This window comes from Cupressus sempervirens, chromosome 8 (genome assembly GCF_028749045.1).
Source record: "Cupressus sempervirens isolate cs-2001-9-10 chromosome 8, ASM2874904v1, whole genome shotgun sequence".
In the NCBI taxonomy this organism is placed as follows: domain Eukaryota; kingdom Viridiplantae; phylum Streptophyta; class Pinopsida; order Cupressales; family Cupressaceae; genus Cupressus; species Cupressus sempervirens.
The window spans coordinates 39,860,675-39,888,488 of record NC_143125.1 but is presented as its reverse complement, the minus strand read 5'-3'; positions in this window follow the sequence as shown (position 1 = coordinate 39,888,488).

Here is a 27,814-nt window from a genome sequence, read left to right as displayed (position 1 = left end):
TCACCTCCTATTATGCCACTCCCACTAGACATACATAGAAGCCATCCAAAGAGAAAGCCACCCAACCTGTCGCATTAGAAGATCATAAAATCCTGTACCAACTGAAATTCCAAGCACAAAAAAAAAAAAAAAAAAAAAAAAAAAAAAAAAAAAAAAACCTGATCCAAAGGTAATCACATGTATCCGTAGTTGTCAAAATATCCATAGCTGAAATAGCACCCACAGCAAAGTGCCAAACCCATCCAACTATCCATACCTCAAAGGTATAACAAGTGAATCTTATATCACCGACATATCCAATCTGCAACCTGCAATCACAAGCCTCAAGAGCAATACCTGCCACATATATACCAAGAAGCTCCCACTGCAAAAGATAATGTCAAATCTATAACCAATCCACTCAACACATCTCAAAGAAGTGAATCCATGTAGTATCAAGGACATCCATAATACATAAACTGATATCCTGCAAGAACAACTCTCATAACAAGTCTCCAATGCTCTCCCAAGTTCTCCACAACCAACAGAGGAAAGAGATAAAGGAATAACCATGTCATCTCTCACATGACATACATGAGCACAAACCAGTGATCACAATCTCTAACCAATCTCAAATCCAATGTAGGCAAAACTGAACATCCAAGAAGATAACCAAGACTAGAGTAACCATGCAAATCATAACCTGTATCATGTCCTTCTACACACACCTCTAGATGTAAACTGTGCAAGTATGATCTCCTCCATAAAACCCCAACAAGAAGCCTCAACAACACGCAAACCATACCATATAACTCATCATGGATGCAAGCCTCTCACAAGAAGATCAAACTCAATAAACCATTCCTATACCAAGGAATAACCATTCCTAATCCAAGGAATATGCCCAATATAAAACCATCTCCCAAACTCAACCAACATAACAACATATGCACATGGAGATAAATAATGCTAAACCATCTCTCAAATGAACCCTCCAGAACTAACTCATGTACCATAGCTCAAGATCTATATCCATGAAAGACAAGCATAAATATAATGCAACTGAGAGAAAACAATGGGCTATACCTCTCAAGTAGCAAACCGCCGAGTAGACTAAGAGTGGGGAATGAGAATGCTCATCAAGATACCCAAGTCTCCAACCAAGACTCATCTAAGAACAATCTCCTCTCAAGTCCATATCAGGTGACTGCCCCTCGGACTTCCTTCTGAAACCATCAACCATCTCAAAAAATACTTCTCTAATCCAAGAGAAATCAGCATCACCACCATCTTTAAGTATCCATGAGCACCTGTAACCAATCAATCCATGCCAACTCCAAATGCAACATAGCAATATCATGAAGTATCCAGCTTATGATCAGTGTACTCAATACCAAGAAACTAAACCAAGATCATTGTCAAAGTTCTAACCATGGCTTCAGGAACATAAACATGACAACATGATCTTACCATCTCAACTAAAGAGATAACATGCTCCATATGAACATACTATAACATGTCACAACTCTAAACGCGTATCAAGAGTATACCATGACATAATAATGAAACCATCCTCATACCAAGGATAACATGCCAAATAAAAGCATAAACCACACCTTTGCCAAGAACCTTGTGAGTCCTCAAGATGCAACCATCTCCACACACCATGAAGAAAACCATCTCCACATACTAGGAAGAACCATCTCCACATACCATGAAGATAACCAAGAACTCCATGAGTCCTCAAGATCTAACCATCTTCAAACACCATGAAGATAACAAGTGCACCATGCAAATGTCAAAGATGCTTCTGCAGCAACAGGATCTAAGACAAACCTCCAACATCTGCAAACACTCAATAAATATATCAATGCCAACAAACTCCCACTCAACCGTGGTACCAAGTCACCTATGGCATCATAAAATCCATCTTCTCCAAACCAAGAAGATATAAACCAAACTAGGAACTAATCCTGCACTGTCACCCCATCACTGTCACAAGCTCCCACTAAACTGTGTATCCAAGCTATCCATGACATCATGATGAAAAAATCCATCTTCTAACCATGAGAATCAACCAAGGCATCAAACCATCAAAGAACTCAAAGTGCACATCATGAGCTCCTCAAAAGAAAACCAAATAACCATGATCCTCAACCAAGAAGATGTACCACCATAACTGAATCAGAAATCCAAGCTAATGAACATCAAGGATGTACCTGTATATCCAATCATGTCATGCCAAAATCCATGACACCATGATCACATCCATGAACTGAGCATCTGGTTCTCAATATGTCCAACCTGTCAGCATAAAATAGTCAACCACAATCCTCTACCATGACTGTACCTGGTAACAACATCTCATCCCTTCTACATGAAGATAAAATCATGTGACTTAGGGCATAGACAACCCAAATCCAAGTCACCAATCTAAATATGCATCAATAATGAAAGATCAATGGGCAAAGACAACCCATAACCAAGCTATAAATGCAACCTGTAAGTATAGACCGCTTACAACACTGCACAACTTGTAGACCCAACAAGTCATCATGCATATCCAATCCAAACACTGATAACCATATCATCATGAGACCAAACTTGAGTATACAATGACATCAAAACTTAAATCTCCAATGTCATAAACTCACAAGTTACCATAGTCAAAATATACCTATAAACTGTTCAGATCAATATATCAACAAATAAATCATGCCAAACCTGCACCAAATCTGAACCAATGTGTAGAGCTCTCCAAGAGCTTTCCGTTGACTACTCGAAGTCTAAAATCCGACTCCGTATGCCCAAGTTATGCCCCAATTCGTGCTCAAAATAAATAAGATCTGACTTTAGGGCTCTGAAAACCTGACAAAATTTCAAAATCATAGAACCAAACCTACACCATCTTGTAGTGCTCTAAATTAGCTTTCCAACGCCTATAAGAACTCTGAAATCCGATATTCTGAGAGAAAGTTATGGCCATTTTACTAAAACGGTCTTTTTCCTATTTTCAGTACGATTTTTCATTTTTAATTTTTTTTAGTGACGAAAATTCCGACGGGATTAAATTTGACGGCCATCATGGGCTGAAACCAAAAAACTCTTTCATTTCCTCTGAACATGGCCAAACTAGGGCATATTATATATCAAATTTTATGGAAATGTCGACCCGAATCCAATGGTGAGGTCTGTTTTTACCTAGGAGGTCATTTCTGCAAGCTACCCCCAAAAACCCTCATTTTAAATGAAACATCCGAAAAAGTCTTTTGTCCAACAATTTCCCATGCCCAAATCTTTTAACATCCCATCATAACAGCAAATCCAAAACCCTCAGATCTGCAATAAAAACTCATATATCTTGCCCTTTTCTTTTATCCTCTCATGCATTCCCATGGATTCAATCTAGGGTTACAATAATAAAAACCATAGCTCTGATACCACTTGTAAGGAAACTTGGCAATAAAGAATATAACCGTTTCCACATAACCCATAATAGATCTGAAATAAACACGAAATTAAAATCCACATGCAAGAGAATAGACAACATACCCACAAAATTGTGACACAAGATATACCCTGGGAAACCCTCATTGAGGGAAAAAACCCAGCCTCCAAAAGCATCCATCACCATGTATTATTCAGCAAAAAATACCATTGCCATACAACCATGGAAGCCTTCATGGCCATAGCCACAACCGAGCAAACTATGTAAACAAGCATGAATCCACACATCCCATGCCATGCTTTCAACCTTCACAAATGCTCCCTTGGCTAACCTGTCAAGCCTTTTCCCGCTCGACTCTTGCCTTTTGTCTTCTCCTTGTCACTCTTTCTCTTTCTCTCTCAACAACTACCCTTGTGGCTGCTTATATAGTAGCAAGTCCCACAAAACCACCAAGTGGTATTACATAAACCATGTGCTACCTAACCCACTGACCCCACATTTAATATTGGGCATTTAATTCTTTTCCCCCAATATTAAATAATTACATCAAATATTATCACAATGTTACAATACAACTCATCAAGAATATTCCATGGGAATCTTTACATGTTGCACGTCCATCTAGGTACAACATATTACATAATAATTATGTGGTGTTCCATGTTCACTAATAGTCATGGCTTTTGGTGTAACGGAAAATGAGCCCTACAATTGGTATCAGAGCCTGGTTTTGGCTTGGTTATGGGTTCAAATCTCCCCGGTGCCTTCCCGACCCGCATAAGCACCTGGTATGCACGTCGAGGGGGAGATTGTTGGGTGATGCGACACGCTCCCCTGCCCACAGGTGGTTAATTATGTGGTGTTCCATTTTCACTAATAGTCATGGCTTTTGGTGTAACGACAAATGGGCCCTACACTTTCTCCTTTTTCTCCAAATATTGTACAAGCTACAATAGATCTAGCTATAATACCATGAAAGATTTGAGTAATACACAATAAAAATCCACAAAGCCTGAAGAATACCTGCATGTAAAAACCTATCACAGAGAAGAAAAAGATAAGAAGAGGCAAGGGCTTGCTTTGAAAATATGCAAATTGTATTCCCAAAAATGAAAAAGATAAATGATAATTACAAACAATCTATCTTTATAGAAAGAGATTGAAACTCAAAAAGGGTAATCGAAAAGGTAAAAAGGTAACCTAAAAGGTAAATGTTATTTAATAATTACTACTTAATTATTAAATGTGAATGCAAAAGGTGCATAAAGTAAAATCTTAAGAAGGGAGAAAAGGTAATTTAATAAGTTAAATCAAATTAACCTTTTTCTCTAACAAGAATTGATTGTTTTGATTCGAATATGATAAGGCAATAGTTAGTTTTGGATTTTTCTTTATCTGATGTTTATCCTAGACCATGATAAGGGTGTGCATGTACATTTTGCATTACTCTTAATACACCTGGTGAAGCTTCCTAGTATTTTATGAGAAGGAAGGTTTTTATTTGTAGGAGACATGCATGGTGAAGTTCTTGGTATTCTTTATCGGATTGAGACACAATAGCCATATGTTGGGACTACTATCTCTAGTTTTAACGAGTTGATGGTCTAAAAAAACATAGCACAATGATCATTTTATGAATCTTGGAGGTTGGAGCTATAGTGGAAGGTAAGTAAGGATGATGTTGATGTTAGTGAGGAAAGAAAATCACCTTTGGAATCGAGGTTGTGAGCCTACAAGGCTACACAACATTTTCAAGCCATAAATCCTATAAACTAGGGCTTGAGAGAAAAAGGCTTTAGAGTTGAGACCCAGAAACCATTTTTGGGATTTAGATATGATTTTTCATGGAATATTAGATTTTGTGAATTTTTAGTTAGGTTTTTTGTAAGTTTTTGGAGTTTAGAATTAATTTTGGTAAAACAAGGCTACTAGGATTGAACCCCTTTTAGGCCTCCTAGTGTAACTTGTGGTTTTGGTGTAGTAAGAAGCCTTAGACCTATTAGTTGACCATGAATTTTGGTACAACATTAGGGAATGATGTATTAGGGTGCATGGAAGTTTAAGATCCTATAGGATGCAGGTTAAGTGAGGTGTATGGGTGGATTTGTGCTTTGGGGAAGGTGTTCGACTACTTGGAAGATAGGGTGAGTTTGAGAGGATGAAGTTGGTGTGTGTGTGTGTAAGACCATTTCACCTTTTCCTTTTTCGTGAGTTGGTATCTAGGAAGAGATATTAGCATATCTTTGGAGTGTTTTCCTTTCACTTGTATTACTGTAGACCCCAAGGAAACATATTTTGGAACATATGAGGAAGCCAAGACAAGAATCTCACTTGAGATTCAGACTTATCAAATTCTTAAGAGAGGAAAGAAGAGGCTAGAAAGCATAGGAAAGAAACTTTCCAAATTAGATTCATCTCTTGAACTCATTGAAGGAAAGGGTGATGTTATAGAAGAGGAAGATGAAGAAGAAGATGCAAGTGAAGATGAAGTAGAAGAAGAGGCAAATGAACCTCCTAAGAAGAAGGTGAAGACCCCAAAAAAGCCTCCACCAAAGAGAACAACAAGGTCTACTCTTGTGCTTACTGCCACCAAGCCAAGGAGGAAAAGAGAGAAATTGAAGCTTGATGATGATGATGAAGACAATACTCCTATTTCAAGAAGCCACCTACCTACCTTTGAACAAAGACTGAAGACATTAAAAGAAGGTAGTGGAATGGTAGATTTCAGATTTATAAAATATGATACAAGAAGCAAGGATGAGTAGAAGTAGATTGAAGATGAAATGGTTGAGAAGATGGAAAAATGAAAATATGAACTTTCTAAAATTAGAGGGAAATATCCCAAAGCCCTACTAAAGGATGTCTCTCACTATTAGACTAATGTAGTGAAAACAAAAAAATACATCAGAGAGAAAATCTAAAGAAAGTTGGTGCCTAATCTCTCTAACAAAGAAATCAAGGAGGCAATGTTGAATCATGAAGGTAGACATAGTCCTATATTTAAAGCTTTCCAAATTTTTTCCAATAAGATAGATGTTGTGCAATCCACAATAAATATGTGGAAAATAATTTTTGATATTAAGGAAGAAGGAGATCTTCCAGAGATTTAGATAATTGAGGATTTTGATTCTAAGAAGATTACTATAGAGGTCATGGCATGACTTCACTTCACTCCACCCAAGGAAACTTTTGAGAAATACTATGTTGAGTTAACACAATTCAAACAAGAAGTGAAGAGAAGACTATCACACCTTCACCTACCTCTCTCCTAGAGGTAACCAAGCAACAGGCTCCCACAGTCTCAAACAAACTACATCAATAGAAGGACTTGGTTGAAAAAGGTAAATAAATTATTCCTTCCTTATAAGTCAAAAGCAAATGAAAACATAAGACTATTGATGACATATATGTAGATGATGATATTGTGATCCCAAACTAGGACCAATCCAATCTATCTGCTGAACAAATGGATATTTTGGAAGAATTGTGGAAGAAAAGAGCCAAGCAACAGATGCTAAGTGCTGAAAGAGATAGAAGGAAAGTTTTGGAAGACATCAAAGAAATATTTTTGGATGCTCTATATATAGAGGTAAATGATAAAGACTCTAGCATTGATCAATTAATTGATATTGTTAATAAGTTCAACGAGGACACTAATGGGTAGGATAAATCCTTATGAAAGCTAAAAAGAAGTTTGAGAAAAAAGTGCTAGAAAATGTAGCATAGAAGATAACAATTGATCAAATAGAACTATTTACTTTAATTTTTGCATTAGAAATTTTTGTAAACAATATCGTATCTTTATTTGTAAAGTTAAGTGATTCCAATAACTTTAGCAAGGAAATGAAAGAGAAATTGACCAAAATTGATATAGACTTGAAGGATAGTGCAAATTAGTTGGCATTCAATCTAAGATCCAATTCCATTCATTTTGCAAAAATTAGATTTTTGACAGTTCTTCAGGCATAACTGCTAAAGGAAGAGGCCAAAACAAGAGCAACATTGATTGATATACAAAGAATAATACTTCCCCACATGGACACTATGCCAAAGAGAATGGATCATGCAAGGACATTGGTCAAAGACACAAATATGTTAATTTTAGAACACATGCTTGAATTATCAATAGAGCTTCAAATTGATCTACAAATCTTGAAGGTGCTAGAAGATAACTGGGACAAGGATTTTTTTGTAATTTTTAAGGTACATCATGATTTTCTTTCTAATTTTGGTATAGCCTTGTAAATTTTTGGCATTTGTAACAAAAACAAGGGGGAAAGTATACAAGGAGGAAAGTACAACATATAAGGGGAAGGTATATAAAGGAAGCATATGTACATACTTATAAACATGAAGGTGACAATATGTATAGCATGGAAGATATGTAAAAATAAGAAAAATAAAAACAATTTTGAAAAATAAGAACAAAGTTTTCAGTTCAAATCAAGTTGTAGAGTCATTTGTTGGCCTGATTTTTCACCCAACCAAATATTTTGAAATACCTTGTGAAAACTAGGAAGAAATTGTGTTTTTGCTACTTAGGGGTTCTGAAAATGTGTCATTTATCATTCAAACCCTAGAAAATAGTCATGTCCTATGATTCTAATCAACTATTCATAAATTGACATGAAAGTATGAAAGATGGATACATCAAAACCATGGTCATTCATTTAATTTTCCATATCCCTAGGTTCCTTGGCCATTTTTTATATTATAAAGTCTTGCCTCAGCATGTTTTAAATTGCAATCTTGTGAAATTGTCTTGGTCTCTCCATCGCTCCATTATAATCACTAACTATTTTAGCAGAAGTAAACTAGTCAACAAAATGGTCATCGTAACCTCACAAAGGTTAGTGCTAACATCCAAGTTTAGGTTGTGAAGGAGTGATTCACTGTCAGTCGTATGATCATAGATTAATTATGACTTAAAGGATTTTAAGCTGTGAAGTTGTGATATAAGGGAGTATTCAACAAAAATAGTTATCACAACATCACTAACCTAAAATAAATGTCAAAGTTTATAGATGTGAGGATTTGAATCAATCATTAATAGGTCAACTTGGCTTCACAACTATTAGAGCTAACTATTAAGTTTAAGTGGAAAAGAGACAACAAGCTATTGATCACAAGGTTGCATGTGGTGTCAAGATTAAGATATTATGAGTTGCGATGAAGTGATTCAGAATCACACAATCTAAATTTGAATTTTCACATGATCACAAAAAATTAGATCAAACTCCAGTCGCACGGTCACCTAAATAAAAAGGTATAACAATCCTTGATAATGTTTAGGTGTGTAGAACAAGATATAGTGTGCAAGGAACATTAACAATAAAGTAAACATTCACAAACTAAAACTAAATTCACATATATGTTTAGACAAAGAAAAAAAAACAAGAAGTGCAAACCTCAAAAGAGAAAACACTTCATGCTTTCTTAATTTTGTAGATTTGTCCTTTGATGCGGATGTATGCTCAATTGCTTGCCTAATTGCTTCAATGGTGGAGATGGGTAATGGAAAATTGGTAGCCTTGTGAGCTCTCAATTTGGCATTATAAGGTTAAGATTGATGACTTTGGTTCTCAAAATAGCATGGTAACTTTAGCTCAAAGATTGTGATTGAATGGCTTGGGATGGGATTCAATTATAGGCTAAGGGTTTGAGGGATGGAGGGCTAAGATGCAAGGAGAGATGAAGGCTTAAGGAGGGCTAGGATGTACTCAAAGGAGAGCACATGGATTGTGCTTGTTTAGCACCAATGGGAAGGTGACACTTGTCACAAGGAGGATGAGTGTGAGAGGGTAGGGTAAAGGGTTGGTTAAAGGCATGATGAGTGGGGTTGAGTATGTAAGAGAGATGTAAGAGGAATGAGTGTGGAAGAGGGAAGAGTGTGGAAGATGGATGTAAGAGTCATGAGTGGGCTTGTAAGATTCTTTTATGGTTTGTAAGAGCACTCATGACTTGGTGGTTGGGATTTTGAGGGGAGACTTTCATTTGGTTTAGGAAAGTCTTAAACTTGCTTAGGGAATGTGACAACATTAGGGGGTGGATTAGGCTTGGGTTTAGGATTAGATTAGGGATGTTAGAGATGTGCAAGTGGGTGGCATTAATGAGGGTGGGTGAGTTAGTGGCTAAGCTAGGTTAGTATGGGTGGATGGGATGGATTAGGCTAAATGGAGGATTAGGGATAAGTTAGGGGTTTTTAGATTTGAGGGATTTTATTTATCAAATATATTTATTTAATAAATGGGGATTTTTGGAATTAGATAGGAGAAAAGGATTTAATTGATAAATAATAGGTTTATTTGATTTATCAATTAGGACTATAGATGATTAATTAAATTAATCAGCTAGGGGATGACAAAGGATTAATTAAATAGGAATTTAATTAATGATGCCTTTAGAGATAACTAAATAGGATTACCAAAGCGGTGTAATCAAATTTAGGTGTCTACAAGGTGAACTATTATGTTTTCATGGTCTAGTCCTCAAAAGATAAAAACTCTAAGATGAGTATGACTAGGAAAAAATAGTAAGGACATGTATACAAACTTTTCTCGCATGGTCATAGGGGTGAGTAGATAGTTAGGAAACTTGACTACAAAGGAGAGACTAGGTTAGAAACATTCAAGATACTCTTCAGTCATGCAGTCATGATAGTCAAGTGCTAATAAGAAAGATCATCATTGACCTGATGAAGATAACTAAAAGATATTTGTTCATGTGGTCACGTGGTTAAGATAAATAAGAAGTATTTAGATTGCAACCACATGATATAGCTTGATTGAAAGGAAGTGAAAAGGTTTAGTCCCACATTTATTGGGTGAAGGCATTTTTTTGGTAATTAAATACATGAAGACAATATACCATAGTGTCTTTAAGACACAAGGCTTTTGGAGCCCCAAGTTTGCGTGAGGTCCCTACATCCATCTCGTCAGCTTCCAAAGTTAATAAATTTTGATTGAAAATGCAGATGAGAAGATGATGACATCATCCATGCATGGAAAAGTGGTAGGTAGACACACATTCATGGAGTTAACTGTGTAGTTAGGCCTAACTATAGTGACAGGGTGATGCACTCAGAGTTAACCACATTGTAAGATCACAACATAAAATGCTAGGTTTGAGAACATGCTTTAACAATGTGAAAAGAGACATTCATGTGATCACAAGCCTTAACCCATAGTTAAGAAATGGAGTTGTAAAGTTGAAAAAGTGTTTGATTCATGTGGTCACTCAGGTTACAAGGGTTAAGGAACTGAAGACATGAGAACATAACATGTGGCAAGAGGTAGTGATGTGGCAGATTTGACCACAAAGGAGATGACACATGGTGCTTGTAGAGGCCATTCATAAGTTAAAAGGGGCATGGTGTGTGGAGTTTGATTGCTACAATAGTCATGAGATCATAAGAATTATGATGAAGAGCTAAGAAGATACACGAATTCATAGAATTGAGAGCCTCAAATTTTAGAGTTAAGATGCTATATTAGATTGTAAGCTCATATGATCATAAAAAAGGGAAATGTCAAAGTTGAGCGGGGCCAAGTACATAAGCACATGTCAATAAAGTCTTCCAATGTTATGAAGGAAAGAGGATCATAAGATTGTGAGGGTAGATAATGAGGGTTCCCATGTCAAGAAATAATGCTAAGTGTATGATTGTAAAGGAAAACATAAAGGTTTTTGAAGCTATGATGAAGAAAGGCTACAACCATGCATATAATCAGGAGGTAAAAGTAGTAGTTGTGAGGTAACTTCTGAAGTTATGAAGAGGTTTAGTTAATTGTGATCAAGAGATTATAAGGCAAGAGAAGGTTGTTAGAGTAATTAGATATTTCCTAATTAACTCTAGTTTATTAAGCTAAACTCTAGGCATCTAATAATTAATTCCTTTATTAATTATTATGATGCAACCTAGGTTAGACCTTTTTAGGGTTTCAATCTCCTTTATAAGGATGATATCTCATTGTAAACATTAATTGAGATTAATTCATTATTGATTATAGTAATCTACTTTTTTTCTCATCAAGAATGTCTCGTCTATGGATCTAAAATTTTTTGCCTCCATAGCTTTTTGCTTCTCTCTTCTATAACAGGTGTTTGCATGCAGGTGATTCTTGGGAGCTATGGGTTTGATCTTTCATCAACTTCAACATGGTACCAGAGCTCCAAATCTTCATGCCCCTATACTATTTGTGAGAGATTTGACATTAATTTTAAGATCTATAGCTTTCAAAGGATTTTGTATTGGATTTCAAGGAATCTATTTTTCAGAGCACTTTGAGCCCAAACAAACATCACCATTGCGATCACTCAAAAACCCCCATTTCCATATAAAGTAAATCTAGTTTGGATGTTGATAAAATATGAGGCAATTCTTGTTTTGCAACTAGGCCATTTTGACTTGGGCACACAAATTAAGGAAGAAGTTTTATTTTATCAAAATATTATTTTTTGATTGAAAACTTGTATTATTGGACTATGGGTAGTTTATTGGTGGTGGAGAGATTTTTCTTGTGGATTTTATATAGTGCTACAAATCCATTGTATTTTTCTAGCTTGCACTATGCAAATGCATGCCTTGATTGCATCCCTTGATGGTATGCGTATTTACCTCTCCGTCCACAAGTATACATTGGCTCTTCCATCTGTGACCCTTTTCCCTATGTACTACCTATCTTGGTGAGCCAATTTTGTGAGGATGTAGGGGTTGATTATTTCATTAAAACTTTCACCTATACACACTTTTTCCATTGAAGGTCTCATTTTTTTTTGGAATCGCAGTTTCTTTTGACTTCTAGGTTGGAAGACGTAGTTTTGAAGGCACTTTTTTCATGCCCGTCCAAGCTCCAAATGTAGAAATTTATTTGGGAAAAATTTATTGGATTTGGTGCTTCCTCCATGTGACTCCAAACTCCCACATCTACTCTTCCCATGTGCCCCATCCATGCCACATATCCCTTTGGTTTGGTGTTGTTTGACTTGTGAATTGAGGCATTCTTAGAGAGTACCTACATATAGAAAGTCTTGGATTGGAGTTCTCACCTTGGATGTGACATGCTTGTGCCAAGTTACTTGTTGACCAAGATCAGCTTATGATTATTAGGAGAAAGTTTTGGTGATTGGCACTAGGAGACTCCACTTTTGGAGACAATGCCATTGAATTTGGAGCACCCATGATTTTTGGGTTATGTGCTTTATTTTGAGGGCTCACTACATCATCGCAACATTCTATTCACCCTCACAAATTCTTGGAGAAACATTGTATTTAATGGATATTGGGTAGTTTATTAAGCCCACTTTCTTGGCCTAGCCTTGGCCTTGGAAATTCTGTCCATGTCTAGTGCCTTCTCAACAATGTATTCTTGGGCTTCTACATTGCATTTCTCTTTTCTCTAGACCCATGATTGATGGGTCTTTGCCTAGTTCTTGGGCTCATCTTTAATGCCCATCCTTCTCTTTTAATGGAAATTTCTAGTAATTCATGGGCTTCATATCAATGAATTGGTGGTTTTGAATAGATTGCTAATCACACTAATGAAGATAGGTATGTGTCTGATGTCAGTGATGGGCCCATTGAGGGATGAGTTTTTGGTTCATGTGCATTCATGGTCACCATGCATTTTATGAGGGATATACTCTTGTTAATTTTTCACGTTATTTAAGGCAATTTTCCTTTGAGCTATACTAATACCTATGTGACTTGGATGCACATTTTCTAATGTAGCCTATGTAACTCGATCTTGAGCCCTCTACCATACTTGTTAGTAGTTCTTTTAGGTTCTAATTAGCCATGGATAACTTTGAGATTTTACAAACTTACAGTGAACACTCACAAGAAATTCTCCAAATTGTAAAGAGAAAAGAGACTTTTGATTGAACTCTTTTTTATGGTGTGCCATGGACTTGGTGTGCTTTGTCAACACATACAATTGATTTTGAAGCCATCTTGCATTTGGAGATTTTTTGGTTTGGGAGCTATGAATTTTTTGGGTGAACTCAACTTCAATGTGTCTTTCTCACGCAATGTTTATTGGTGTGCATGTTGCTCATTTGGCCAATGACCATGCAGTTATATGGTATTTTTTATTTAAGTGTTGCAATCTCCAAACTATGCACATGATTTTTTCTCTGCTTATTGTTTTGGCCATTGGTTTTTATTCTGCCATCAACCCTTTGTTTTGTGGGGAACTATTTTTTTCTATCATTCTAGATATTTTTTTCAACATTAGGGGTCATTTTATGGCATTTTTTTTGTCTTGACGACCATTTGATTATCAAATTTGGATTCATCACTTGCTAATGTTAGTGTCATGTCAGCACTGCATCAACATTCCTATCACCTCCTTGGGCTCTGTTTGGACCTACCTTCACATTTTTGCTCATATCTTGGGCATACAGACTGCATTTCCAAAAATTAGATATCACTGAAAAGTTGGTTTCGATCTTGTTACAATGGTATAAGTGATTTTCAATTTTGTCAAATTTAGGGGTACAATTTTGCACTCCTAGAGAGATATCTTGAGCATCCAATCTCCGATTTGGAAATCATTTTAGTGATGCTAGCTATTTTTCTAGATTTTTCTCTAAGCACTTTCTATTTAGTCTTTTACTTTTTTGCATTCTAGTGGATATCTTGGTTGTTTCAGGTCCGGGGATTGATTTTGTTGCTTCATATGATTCATCATAACTTGTACCATCTATTGTATTAGTCTTATGTCTCTTATGGTCTATTTAGATGTCATTTGCTTGCATTCTTGCAAACACACTGAGATAAAGTGCCATATTGCCTCTATATTTTTGTTTAAGTTGTTTTGTCTTATTTTTCCTTTTGATTCAAGCAATGTCATCTGAGAACACTCATACAAATTATTTTATTCTTGAGATTCACCATATCTGTTGCCTTATTGTATGTGCAAAACTCATGATTAATGTGCCATGGGGGTTGATTTTTTTCTTTTGTTTTCCATCTTCCTTTGTCCAGTGGTGTCCCTTTTTTGACATTAGCCTCATGACGTGTCTGAGATTGATGACCTTAGTACACACATATGTACACTTTTGTGCATCTTTATTGTGGTTCCTTGATTTGTAGCTCTTTTGGCCCACTTTTTTAGTTGCCTATCACCTCATCCTTGTCTACATTCTGGGGGGGGGGTCTTCTATTGTTTTTCATGCTTCCTTGGTTTGATTGATCAACTCTTCAGGCATTGGTATTTTATGCCATCTGTATCATCAAGTTTAGTTGTTTGCCTTAGTGTGCCTCCTATTCTAATGTAGATTACAATTTTCTCTACTTGGTTAGGTTCTATTTCAATGTAGATTCTTTAGATTAACTATTACTTTTTGAAAGAGCTTTGCATCTTCTACATGCTTAGTGATGTTCTTCATGATCATCTTTTGTTCCTATCTTTTGGGACATTCCCTGGTTTGGAGGCTTCTTTAGTCCTTGACTAGTTCTTTCAACATGTTTTCCATCTCTTTTTGGAGTAGGGTTTTTCCCATGTAGTTCTGTCTATTTTTCCTCTTTATAGAGATTTGGTTGTGCTTTAGTACCTCATCAAGCCTTGTTTTCCAGGACCCAAGTCTACTTTCTGTAGTAGTTTCTAGGTTTTTAGCTACTCCCTAAGTTTATCTTAAGGGGGGGTATTAGAGTACTTAGATATTTCCTAATTAACTTTAGTTGTTTATGGTAAACTTTAGGCATCTAATAATTAATTTTTTTATTAATTATTATGATGTAACCTAGGTTAGACCTTTTTAGGGTTTTGATCTTCTTTGTAAGGATGATATCTCATTGTAAATATTAATTGATATTAATTCTTTGTTGATTATAAAATCCAACTTTTTTTCCTCATCAAGAATGTCTCATCTCTAGATCTAACAATTTTGGCCTCCATAGCTTTTTGCTTCTCTCTTCTATAATAGGTGTTTGTATGTAGGCGATTCTTTGGAGCTGTGGGGTTGATCTTTCATCAACTTTAAAAAAGGTGAGATCTAATGTTATGCAAAGCTATGATTGTAGGATCATAAGGATTAACTTAAATGTTGGTGATGCTACAAAAGGTTTTGTAAACTACTTAGTGTAAGATTGTAGATGAGGAGAAGAGCTTGAGGTGGTAGAAAACATCTATTTTAAGGCTCATATTGTAGAGCTCAAGTACGAAAGTGGAGCAAAGAAGGATGAACATTAATTCTCAATCTACACAACAATAATGAGGATCTAGTTTTTAGGTGGAACAAAATCAGATTTAGTGATGAAGATGAAATCCAATTCGCTAAATGACCACCAAGAAAGAAGTAAATATTTTAAAAGTAGTTGGAGATGTTAATGCTCTGTTAGTGGAAAGCAGTTGAAGATATACATGATTAAAGATAGTAAAAGACACACAAAATTAAATTAAAGACTCCTACAGTAAGTGCTACTTGTAAAACTTTGCAACTACTTCCTCAGATTGTTCGAATGTAGAGAATGTTTTAAATGTAACACATAAATATCACTATATTTGTTTTCCAATAAGATTTTGACATCTATCCTCCCATATAAATCTTGTTGCAATCCTTTGTACTAAAAGATTTCCAAAAAGTGGACTAAGGGTTCCAATTTTTATTATTGTGATACCACAAGGTTGGTTCTAATTTTATTATTGTGATACCACCTAGGTTGATGGTTGGGTATTTTTAGACTATTGAGCAAAGCTCTAGATGTAATCCCACTATTCATGCCCAACATTTCTCTATATGTGAACAACATTAATAAAGTTTTATATATAGTTCTAGTCTATTCAGTTGTTCCATAAGTTAATTTCATGCATAGCCATGTATTTGTTTCAAGGGAATAAGTAAAATGCAATAATTGAGTTTTATCTTCAGTCTGATTCTTGTCTCCTATCTATGTTGTCTGTAATGTTTTGTGGTTTTTGAACAAATTTTTATGTCTTAACATATTTTTCTATTGGAACAAAGAGCCAAGTAAATGCTTGATATATTTGACAGGGTCACAAATTTCATGGAGGGATAGGTCGAGTATGAGGTTTAGTCTTGATGCAGATCTAATTCACAAAGTGATAGGATAGATTTGGGGTCCTAATACATGAGATATATCAATGATTTCCAAGGATGTGTGTTAGTGATTTATGGAATTTCCTAATAGATAAAGCACTGGTCAAGTACAAGATCTATATGCTTGTTGTTCATACCTTGGTTTTGCTGATAATAAACACAATAATCAAAGTCTTTTCCCTTTATGTTGAAGAACTAAAAGGATTTAACCACACTTAGCTTGTCAAGTTCATAGGTCATGTCATTAGCTATTTCATGTCTATGTTACTGGCATGAGTATAGAAGACTTTGGGTTTTAATATACTTTATCTAGATTCAATGTATGTTTTAGAAATTGGTACCATATGAATGAATCTGAGGTTCACCCGCCTAGATTTTTCATAGCTTGAAGAAGGAGTATAGTCTTATAGTTGGCCCCAATGTCTAAATAAGTATGTTGAAAATGAGAATTAGCCACCTCTAGATGTATTTGTTCCTATCATTGGGTTATTGAAAAGCTATTAATTTAGAAGCAAACAAAATGGTGACTCTACTAGGGAAGTATTAAATCTGAAAAGAGATTCAATACGATTAGAAGAAAGGCATGTGTAGAATTTTCTATAGAAGCAAGGTTGTGAAGTGTTTTCCATTTCTTTGCTGAAGATTCACATCTCCTAGTAATTACCTTATTCTAGACAATAATACTTTGAAAGTTGAATGTAAAGTGCATTGTTACTAGTGGATTCATCATCAATCAGTTCACTTGTGTTTCAAAGTGTTGTTGTAAAAGTTCAGAGTCAAGAATGAACAAATGTGGATGTCCTCTTTTCCAAGTTTGTAAATTTGTAAGAGTGGTTCACTACTACATTTGACCTCATTTTTTGACCAAAATTTTTGACCATCAGTTAAAAAGGTTTAGATTGGTTAGATTGCAGAAGAAATTTTTTCTCTTTTTTAAAAATCTAACCCGTGTTGGTCAAAATTTTGACCAACACGAACTTTCACTTTAAAGTGAAAATTCAAATCTAACTTGTGTTGGTCAAAATTTTGACCAACACGATCTTTCACTTTAAAATGAAAATTCATTTGACCGAGCACGTGAAGGAGTAGGAGGATGGTTAAGGGTTTAAGTTTTAATTTGTGATACCGGGACTAGACACGCAGCAAGAAATGGAGTGCAGACCTATAGATCACACTCCAATCCAAGATCAAATATCTCCGACAACAAATCCAGAGGAATCAATAGAAGAAGTAGAATAAAAATCGTCCCATATCAATCAAATTCACCCTATGCCTGTGGAGGCATGCATAGAGGCCTGAACAAGATCACATTCAAATTCTCCCCACCCACAAATTAAAGGCCCATTAGAGCGCCCAACCTCTTGACACCCCCCAATACATAGGCTATTATATCTGCCCCAATTTCGCAAGTCGTAAAAGTTCCACCCTTATTACCTCCCTATGCCTTTAAAGTCCCAGTTAAAATAATCTCACGCCCTGTAAACATAGAACACTTCAATACTCTTGATTCTGGGAAAACCTTCCTAGGGTTCGTAATCTACCTTTCCCCCCAACGCATACAATCTCTGAAGACTTTTGAGGTAAGTCCCTTCACATTTTATTTCAATTTATTTAATTTGAATCCTAGCATGGTACGAGTTTGATGTTTCCCTACATTTACAACATCCTAAATGGTGAAATTTTTTCTCACCATCCGTGAAGATCTTCTAGTCTTAAAAATGTAGAGATTTTTTCATTTTTGCTTGTCATTTTTTGAATATTTGGCTTCTTTGTCTCTCAAATCACAATGATCACTGCCATTAAATGGACTTCACAATGAGGTAAATCATAATGAGCAATATACAAATTCATTGCTAATGTACTAAATGTGAGAAGTAGATAGATTCTCTGAAAATGATGACTCGTTAGGAAAAATAGTAAACAAATCAATGGAAAATTGTGATGAATGTTACGAACTATACATTTCTTCCATTTTAGAAATCATAAATGACATAGTCACAAATGAAAGCATTAAGAAAGCATCAAGACAAACCTGATAAATGAGAAAATCGTAATAATGAAATATGATGCCATGATATACTATTGCTACTATTAGAAATAAATAATCACAAAAATTACCATCATATCCATCTGTGCCGTCTGCCTTTGGAATTCTTGCATCACCTTAGCCTGCTCACCACAAGCTCTTAGCACTTGATGCTATCTCCAATTCTAATGATTTGAAATTGTTTTCCAAGATGTAAGGAACCCAAAATTATCTATTTGTTTTATGAAGTTTAAAAGTTAAAACAATTGAAGAATCCCAAATGTACCATTACAAAGAGCTTTAACAATGTTTCATTCATGACCAAGCAATCACCATTCAAGTTCATGTTTACTAGAAGGCTTTCTCTTTAAAATTCAACTTTGGAAGTTAAAAATATTAAAATTTTTAGATTTCAAACTTGATAGAAAATCATCTAATTGCACCACTTCACCTCATCAATTCATTCCCACTAATTGTTTTTAATGTATTGCTTCATTTCTTTTGCATCAATACTTAAACTAATAAATATGGTTATCTTTTGTCAAGTAACCAATTCATATTAATAACAAAAATATAGTCAATGACATTGAGACATGACAACCCACTCAACCACATAGGAAATACCTTTTTCAAATTTTCCACATACAGAATAATCATAACGTGCACACAAAACATCAAGAAACCATTACTAACCATTACATAGAAAACAATAGTGTGGACTCATAAGCATAAATTTAGATACTTGAAATGCTTATGTGGATAAGCATAAATACAAATTCATAAGCATAATGAAGTACAAATAGAAAATACTAGATTTTTTTACTAATTTGTTTGTAGCCAAATAGCTATGAAATAGACCCAGCACCGTGAAATCTCTTCAATCAATCTGTACTTTTGCTGTTATAGACTCTTATTAATTTTGAATCCATGACAATAATTTCCTCAAGCTTTTTCTTTTTTATTCTGATACAACAGAATTACCTGCAATGATAATAAGTGACAATAGCACATTATTTTTTTGGGTAGTTGTAATAATGGAGTGAATATTATACATGTATTTGTTTAATAGTCTGAGATTGCTAAAAGATACCTGGTCATTTATTTTCACCAGTACTTTTACTCTTTTAAGTTTTAAAGCAAGCAAGACTTTCTTTTTGCATTGTTAAGAAATAATCTTCTAGTATGGAGAATTATTATGTGTCCCTGTTCATTGTCTTATTTAGCAGAGGTTGGCTTCTAGAAGTAGAGGTGAAGAGCAGGTCTGATCCAAATAATGCTGGTCATGATCCAAATAAATTTGTTAAGGCTCTCAATTGTCTTGGTTTCAACATTGTCTCTAAGGTTGACTTTGCTGAAGTGCTTATCTTCTAGAGCTTTTTTTAATTTGAGTTTTGCTATCTTCAAAGTTTGTTGACATTTTCTTTTTTTGACTCTTTATTTTTGCCATAGGACACTTCAAATAAAATGTTCATACTCTTTTATTTCAGAAAGAAGGTATGCTATCTTCTTTTAAGCTGAGTTTCTAGCTGCTTTATTTCCTTGACCATCATGTTGAAGTGTAAGCCAACATTTGTTTGTTTTTCAAGTACATTAGTAGTATGATTGGTGCCCATATGTTTTGTTTGGATCTGTTATGAAAGGTGTTTGTGAGGTCTGATTGGATAAGAATTATGGCTTGTATTTATGATGTTCATGTGATAATATGGAAAGCATTTCAAGCATCTTTATTTATGCTTATGAGTCTTCAAATGCTTATGTGGATACATTCCTACTATTAGCATGGAATTCTGGATAATGGTGTCACTCCTTTTATACTGACATAGTATGTTGGAGAGATCTATTTTTGTGTAATACAATTTGGAATACTTTCAGTGCTGGCTATATGTAGCTATTATTCATTTTTGAGTGTTGCACTAAATGCATCTCTTGAGTTAATTGACAAATAAGGCATAGTAATGTTGCCAACAAAAGTCAGGAACTATGTACTTCATTAATCATTATATTGTTCCACTAATTTGTTGATTGCTGCTAACTAAGGGAATGTACTTTATTCCTTTCTATTGTTTAAGAGTTCCATCCTTTCTATCTGTGTTTATTTTTTAGCTTGCACACAGATCTGGAAATTATTCTTTAAGGATAGTTCAAATCATCAAGCTAGTGGGAACAACATTGTGGAGAATGTTTGTATATACATTTATATATCTTACATCAAGAAACATTTCTTCTAGCTTTGTAACCACAAATAGTTCTCTTTTGACCCTTTTTCACTAGTCGAAGTTCATAGAATCTCAAAATCATTTTGGCCCCAACTCTCCCTAAGATATCAACATCCTCCCAAAGGATAGAACTATAAGTATTAACTCTATTCATGACAACTGCGGCTGCTTATAGTCTTCAAGGAGCTCAAATCTAGTCTGGCTTTGGCTTTGTTGCATCAAGATGTGAAACATTTCTTAGAATATTTAGACATTGGACTCTCTCAAGTAATGTAGCATTTCCTAAGAATGACAAAAAAAAGGGTAGGAAATGTGGAATGTCTATTTAATTTAACAGAGTGATGTATCTCATGGTCAACAGTAATACATGTTTACACATTGTTTTCATTCAATAATCATGTTGTGATAGAGAGAAGTACATTTTCTGGCAAGAAAGGCATAAACACCAAAAATAGAAAGAAAATCTTTTTACATTGCCTAGAGTCACAGACTGTGATTTAGATAGAAATGTTGAATTTTGAATGTGGGGCAAGGTAGATTTAAGGAATATGAGGGGAGTTACTAGTATGGGTAACTAAGTATGTAAAGTAGGTATAGAACACACATAAGCTTCAAAACTTTGACACTTTGAAGTAGATGCAGGACGATGTAAAACTTAAAAGTACATACCATATTTTGTTGGGAAGAGGAGGATAATAATATGCAAGGTGTTCTGGGTAATTTGAGCCAACACCCATATGGGTAGGGCAAACTGTTCCTATTAGGTGCACAGGAATGATGCAATTGGGACATTTTTGATCTGGCAGTTGGCCCCTCTTTTCTCATATGTGGTCAAATGGTTCCTTGGGTTGGTGGGTTTGCACTGAGCATTCATTCTGGATTTGGCTGTTGTCATAGCACATTTTTGGGTTGGTGGTCTGTAGTGGTAGTTTGGAAAGCCTAACTGGTGGTCAGGATTTAAATTTGGATTTACAAAAAAGGTGCAAGTGTTTGAGCTCTGTGCATCACAAGCTCAAAGTAAAAAATAGCTAAAGGAATCCATTTTGGAATGGTAAACATACTGGGAAATACAACTAAAGGATTGAAACAGGGCTGGATGCCTATTGATGTGAGAAGGGGAGCAAATGGAAGGAAACTACAATGACATAAAGAGCTAATTTGTTTGTAGTAGAACATCATCTACAGAATAACCATAGTTTGGGCCATGGCCATTTGGGTAGAAAAGCAGAAGATTTGATAGTCTGCATGTTGTTGTCTAGCATAGTCTTTTGTCTTCCTGACCTGTGTATCTTTTTATTAAGTTTGTTTGTTGTGATGGTGTTGGAAGTTGCCCAAAATATACAAGTTGCTTATGGTGGAGGGTGGTCACATATCTTTTAGGTTTTTTCAATTTAGGTTATATAAATAGATATATTTATGAAAATCAGGGCTCAATATAATCTTTTTATTTTGAAAAAATAATGGGTTAAAGATGCTATAGGGTGAAGCTTGTACACAGGCTATCAACCCCTTTTTGCATTATAATTTTTTATTGATTGCCTTTTTATATTACTAATTTTAATTAAGTGTAAACACATAACTTATTTTCCTAGAAAAAAAGGCAATTTCGGGGAACTTATTTTAAAATTCAGCCAAGTAGCTAACTTCTGTGGAAGAATTAATCATGATAACTTCTGACTGAAAATTTAATGCTTTTCTAGATTTCAAGTTTTTCTAAAGTAAAATGGTAAATTCATCAAAAATTCCTTTGAATGTAATGAAAAGACATGAATTAGAGATTTCTTTTAGTCTTAACTTTGGTTAGTCTTCTTAACTTGTTGTAAAGACAACAGTTATTTATTCTATTTGATTGAGCTTCTGTGGAGTTTACATTCATTATTATTGGGATGCTACACATACTCGAAGGACTTTTAAAGCTACCTGAAAACAGAGAATGCACAGATTGCAAAAGCAGGTATTTGTTTGATAAATATGAAGATACTCTTTTTCTTTTAGTGCCATATGTATGATATTCATTCTCAATGTCTACATATTTTTTCCATGCATTTTTATTTTTTTAAATTTATGTGTTGTATGCCATTTGGGCCAAATTTACTTATTTGACTCTTTCTAGAATTTTTTTTTTTGGATGTTTAAAGATGTTCACATAGCTTGTCTTTGGATATTTGCTAGATTAGCAACAAGCTAGGTGAAGAGAATTTTGAAATTTCAAACTATGCATGAACAAGACTCTATGCAATCCTAGTAGCTGGATAGTGCTATATACAAGAGAATGTTCTTCATTTTTTCAATTTCCTAGTTGATCTTTCCTCTGAGGGTTGATTTGAGCCCCATGCTAAATTTAATTTTGAAATCTTTTATGATTTAGAATGAGATGGAGCACAACTCATCAGTTTTATATTTTTACAGTCGTTGAAGTGAATTTGATTCTAAATTTTGAGAATTATATTCAGTCTATTATTTGAGTGAGACACATTGCAGACTGAAGCAAATAGCATGGGTTGTTGTCTTTGTTCAGTTGCATAGATTCTATGTATGATCAAGCCGTGTACTGTTAGAAACAACTTTTACATGTTTCAAAAATTTTGAATGTAAGCTCAGATTCTGTAAAACATACAACTTAAATTTGTTTTTTTAGAGGAAAATTTATATTTAGTTAATAATGTAGGGGACCACGGTGGGCAAGTGTGAACTTGGGGATTTTTGTATGCATTCATTGCTCAGGAATACATTGAAGCCTTGGGGTGCATATATCTAAGGTTTGAATTTTTGAGTGTCATAATTCTTCATTTAATCTTCTTTAGTTCTTCATTATCTAAATTTCCAAACTTCCTTTTTGATATATTTTTCCCTTTTGCCTTTCCACATCTCATTGTTTTTGAATTTTTTGTCCATAAATGAAATTCATGACACAGTCCTGGTGTAGTGAGTGCTTTACAATTGTTGATGTTTGATCACATTTATTAATTTAATATCATCTTGCAAACAACATGACCCATTAGTTAGTTTGCATAGATGAATTTGGGGTAAGCTTGCTATGGAATGCCCTTAATTTTAAAAAGTAATCTCTTTGTATGACTAATGTTGAAAGATTATAGAACAAATAAGCCCCTCAAGATTTCTAGTATAGTTTTGTTCAACTTTTGTCATGTTCACCTTCCGGATGGGATGGCAAAGAAATATTAATTTTTTTTAACGTTATATGTAGCCCAAGAATAGAAAAACTAGAAAATCTGAAAGAAAGATAACTGCCTAATTTATTGATATAAATTTGCAGGTATTAAAAGAGTTTGGTTGTAGAGAAATTATGTATTTTCATCTCACACTATTTGTTAACATTAGTGGTTCCATTTTAAAAGTTCATATCATCTATATTGAAATTATATGTATGTTTTGTGAAATGCATCTTCAGATTTCATTCTTCAAATAGAAAACCCTGATTATTCAAAAATCTGTAAATAATCACCTTAAAGATGCAATTTGTAGGCATTGGAGAGTTTTGTCCTATGTTGTGCTAGAGATGTGGTTGTTTATTGTGATACAATTTTGGAACTTTCTCTAGAGCACATAAGCTATGATCCAAACTACACTAATAATATGGAAGAAGATACAGAAGAGAGTAATGGCGAGGAGCATGAGTATGTTAAAATTGCTTAAGAGAATTATTTGCTTGAGAAAATCTAATTTTTGCACAATGGTGTCTTTTATTTTCATGTAATTATGAATTTTATTACCAACATGTGAATACTATTTTGTTGATGTAGAGAGAGTGCTAATGAATATAGCGATGATGAGGATATCAGTTGGAAGGTTCGTAGGGTAGCAACTAAGTGTTTGTCTGCTGTGATAACATCTCGTCTAGAAATGCTATTAAAGCGATATGAGGAGGCATGTGCTTTGAACCTTTCTCAATTGTTTCTGGGAGATATTTATCATTTTCATAAAAGTTGACTCTATTTGTCCTATACATTTGCCATGTTTTTTGACCTTTGTGTGCCCAATAATTTTGGCTTAGTGTCTCTTCAGAGTTTATGGTTTACCTCCAAAGAGTGACAAGAATGGCCCTTTGTCTTTGTTAGAGTCAAGAGGATACATAAATTCCATTCTCTTGGCATAATGCTAACCTACTAATGTTATGCACAAATAGGAATAAATTGAGAATAAATTGAAAAGGTCACAAGGTGTGTTTGAGAGGGTTTCCTAGTTATTTCTAATTTTCCTAGTCCCACAAAAAAATATCCCTTGAGAGGTGATAGGGGATGAAACAACCCCCTTCATCCCCATGAAGGGAAACAAAAGGTAGATTTCTTAATCCCTTTGCAATGAGGATAATGCTAATTAGTTCATTCTAGTTTGCTTCAAGTTGTTTTTATCTTTGGATTTTCAAAAATCCTAGGCAGAATGCCATGTCTATTCAGCAGGCATTTGATGCTTTTGAAGTATCACTCTCATAGTTGCATGCATTGAACTATTTGCATATGTAGATTATTTGAGTTTGTTCCTCAAGAGTGAAGCATTTTGTTGTTCAAATACTTTTTTCTTTGTAATTCCTGACAGATATCAAAGCATCTATTTATGTGTGCTACTACTGGTTCAATTGTGAAAAAGTATTTGTTGACAACTCTTATTTATTTACACAACTCCTTTTTTATTTTTTTCATGCCTGAATGCATGTTTTTTTAAACAAATATTATTAAAAAATTAAGTACACTTTGCTAATTGTTTACAGTTAAGTTAGTTCCTCATTTGAAATGACTCTATGGGGTGTAGTTGAAATTGTATTTTTAAAAACTGATTGGTATTTTCATTTTTGATGATGTCCATGAGCTTATTCTTATTTTCAAACATTCTAAAGCAAAAAACTGAAAATATGCTAAATGTATAAGTTTTGACTCAAACCCTCCACACAGTTGAATCCTGATAAATTAACATAATTTGATACACTAGAAACAATACTCATATGGGAATTATAGTTACAATATCCATAAAGATAGAGGTTTCACACATCACATATCCTTTTGTTATTCATTGATTACATGATCAATAAAAAAGTTAACTAAAATCTCTACATTTCATGTTATATCCATTTGCAGCATGTGCCTCATGGCTATGTTTTTGTGATGGGCGATAACCGAAACGACAATTGTGACTCTCATGTTTAGTAAGTAGAGTGGAAGCTTAAGTTTCTAATAGACTGTGTGCCACCTATATTTGTATATCTAACTTTTAAATGGAGTAACTCTGATTTGTATTATTTTAAAATAGGGGATCTCTTCCTATCAAGAACATTCTAGGAAGATATGTAATGTGTTATTTGCGACCATCACAATTGGGATCCGACATATACAAACATCATTAAAAATTTAGAGGCACGAGATTTGCCAGGATGTTACTAGACAATGGCTTTTATGACAACATGAATTTATTTTTATGGATAAAATCCTAGTAGTAGTCATGCATCATATGCAACCTTCAAATATTGGCAGGGACCTTGGTGGACAAAAAACTAGTGGTTGTGAGTATGTGTCATTGGAGTATCAATTCCTAATTGGGGTAAAGCTTCTTAGGAAAATGCTGTCTATAGTAAAATGAGCAAATGTAGACTCTAAAGACTCACTTCTTAGCCACATAATTTGGTGGTTGTAATTTCCTTATGTTTCTGATTACGAGATACTACTTGAATTCTTCACAATTCAATGAATATAGAAATAGTTTCTTGTATTAAAGTAATATTTGAATGATTCTTAATTCCAAATGCATATACAGTATGGTTCAAATCAAAATAATTATGATTTCATAACAATCAAGATGATATGTATTTTCTATTTCTGATATACAGGATATTACATGCAATGACTGAGGAAATTCTCAGTACCTTGTACTATTCGTTACGTCTGATATACAAGTAAGAATTTGCAAATATGTAGGCCGTCTCTGATATAACTTTATATTTATGCTCTAAATATTGTGATAAGTTGTTTGATATGACAATATAAATATACTCAAAGATGATGCCATTTCTAATGGTAGACTTTATATGCCTGCACTGAATGGGTGCCAAAGGCAATATGCTCTCTTACAGAGTGATCATTGTGAGATACAAAATATAATAAGTTCTTCCAATCATCCTAAGTTGAATGATAGAACTACCTTTTTACCTGGCGATCTAACATGGTGAGTGGGCTTAAAGTGGCAACTTGGTGGGGCAAGTTGGCGAGCCGACTTAGCGAGGCCACTTAGAGACGTGACATGGTGAGCTAACTTGGTGAGCAAGCTTGATGAGTGGACCTAAAGACTGACCTTGATGAGGCACTTTGATGGGGTGACTTGATGACTGAACTCAAAGAGTCAACTTGGTGAGCATACTTGTACTAGTGCATTTGGGTTCATTTTTTGATCTTCATTGATCAAATTTTCAACCCAATTTTTGACCAAATTTGACCAACCCATTGGTCAAAATTTTTCTAATCAAAATTTTGACCAACTCATTGGTACATGATTTGTCTCAATCATATAACTAATTATATATTTTTCATATTAGTTACTGTTGGTGTTTTTCAGGCATTCTATAAAATAGTTCACATGCCTTGTGTATGATATGACATTTTGCATGCATCCTGCACTCTCTCTCATCTGGCTAATGATGGATTACGTAGAGTGATATGAAACCATGATGCTAAAAAACACACAATCAAATCCAAAATGAACTTGCACTATAAATGGATTGTGGAAATCTGATATTGGTAAAATTGCATGCATGTCTACCAAGACAATCACAACTTAAACATATATTTGTCCTGGTAGACATGCATGCAAAATTAACAATATCAGATTTTCACAATCCATTTGTAATGCAAGTTCATTTTGGATTTGATTGTGTGTATTTTTTAGCATCATGGTTTCAGATCACTCTCCGTAATCCATCATCAGTCGAATGAGAGAGTGCAAGATGCATGCAAAATGTCATATCATATGTAGGGCATGTGACTGTTTTATAGAATGCCTGGAAAAAAATTTACACCTACTTGTTGGTAGAAATTTCTACCTTCATTGGTCAAAATTTCTACCTTCATTGGTCAAAAT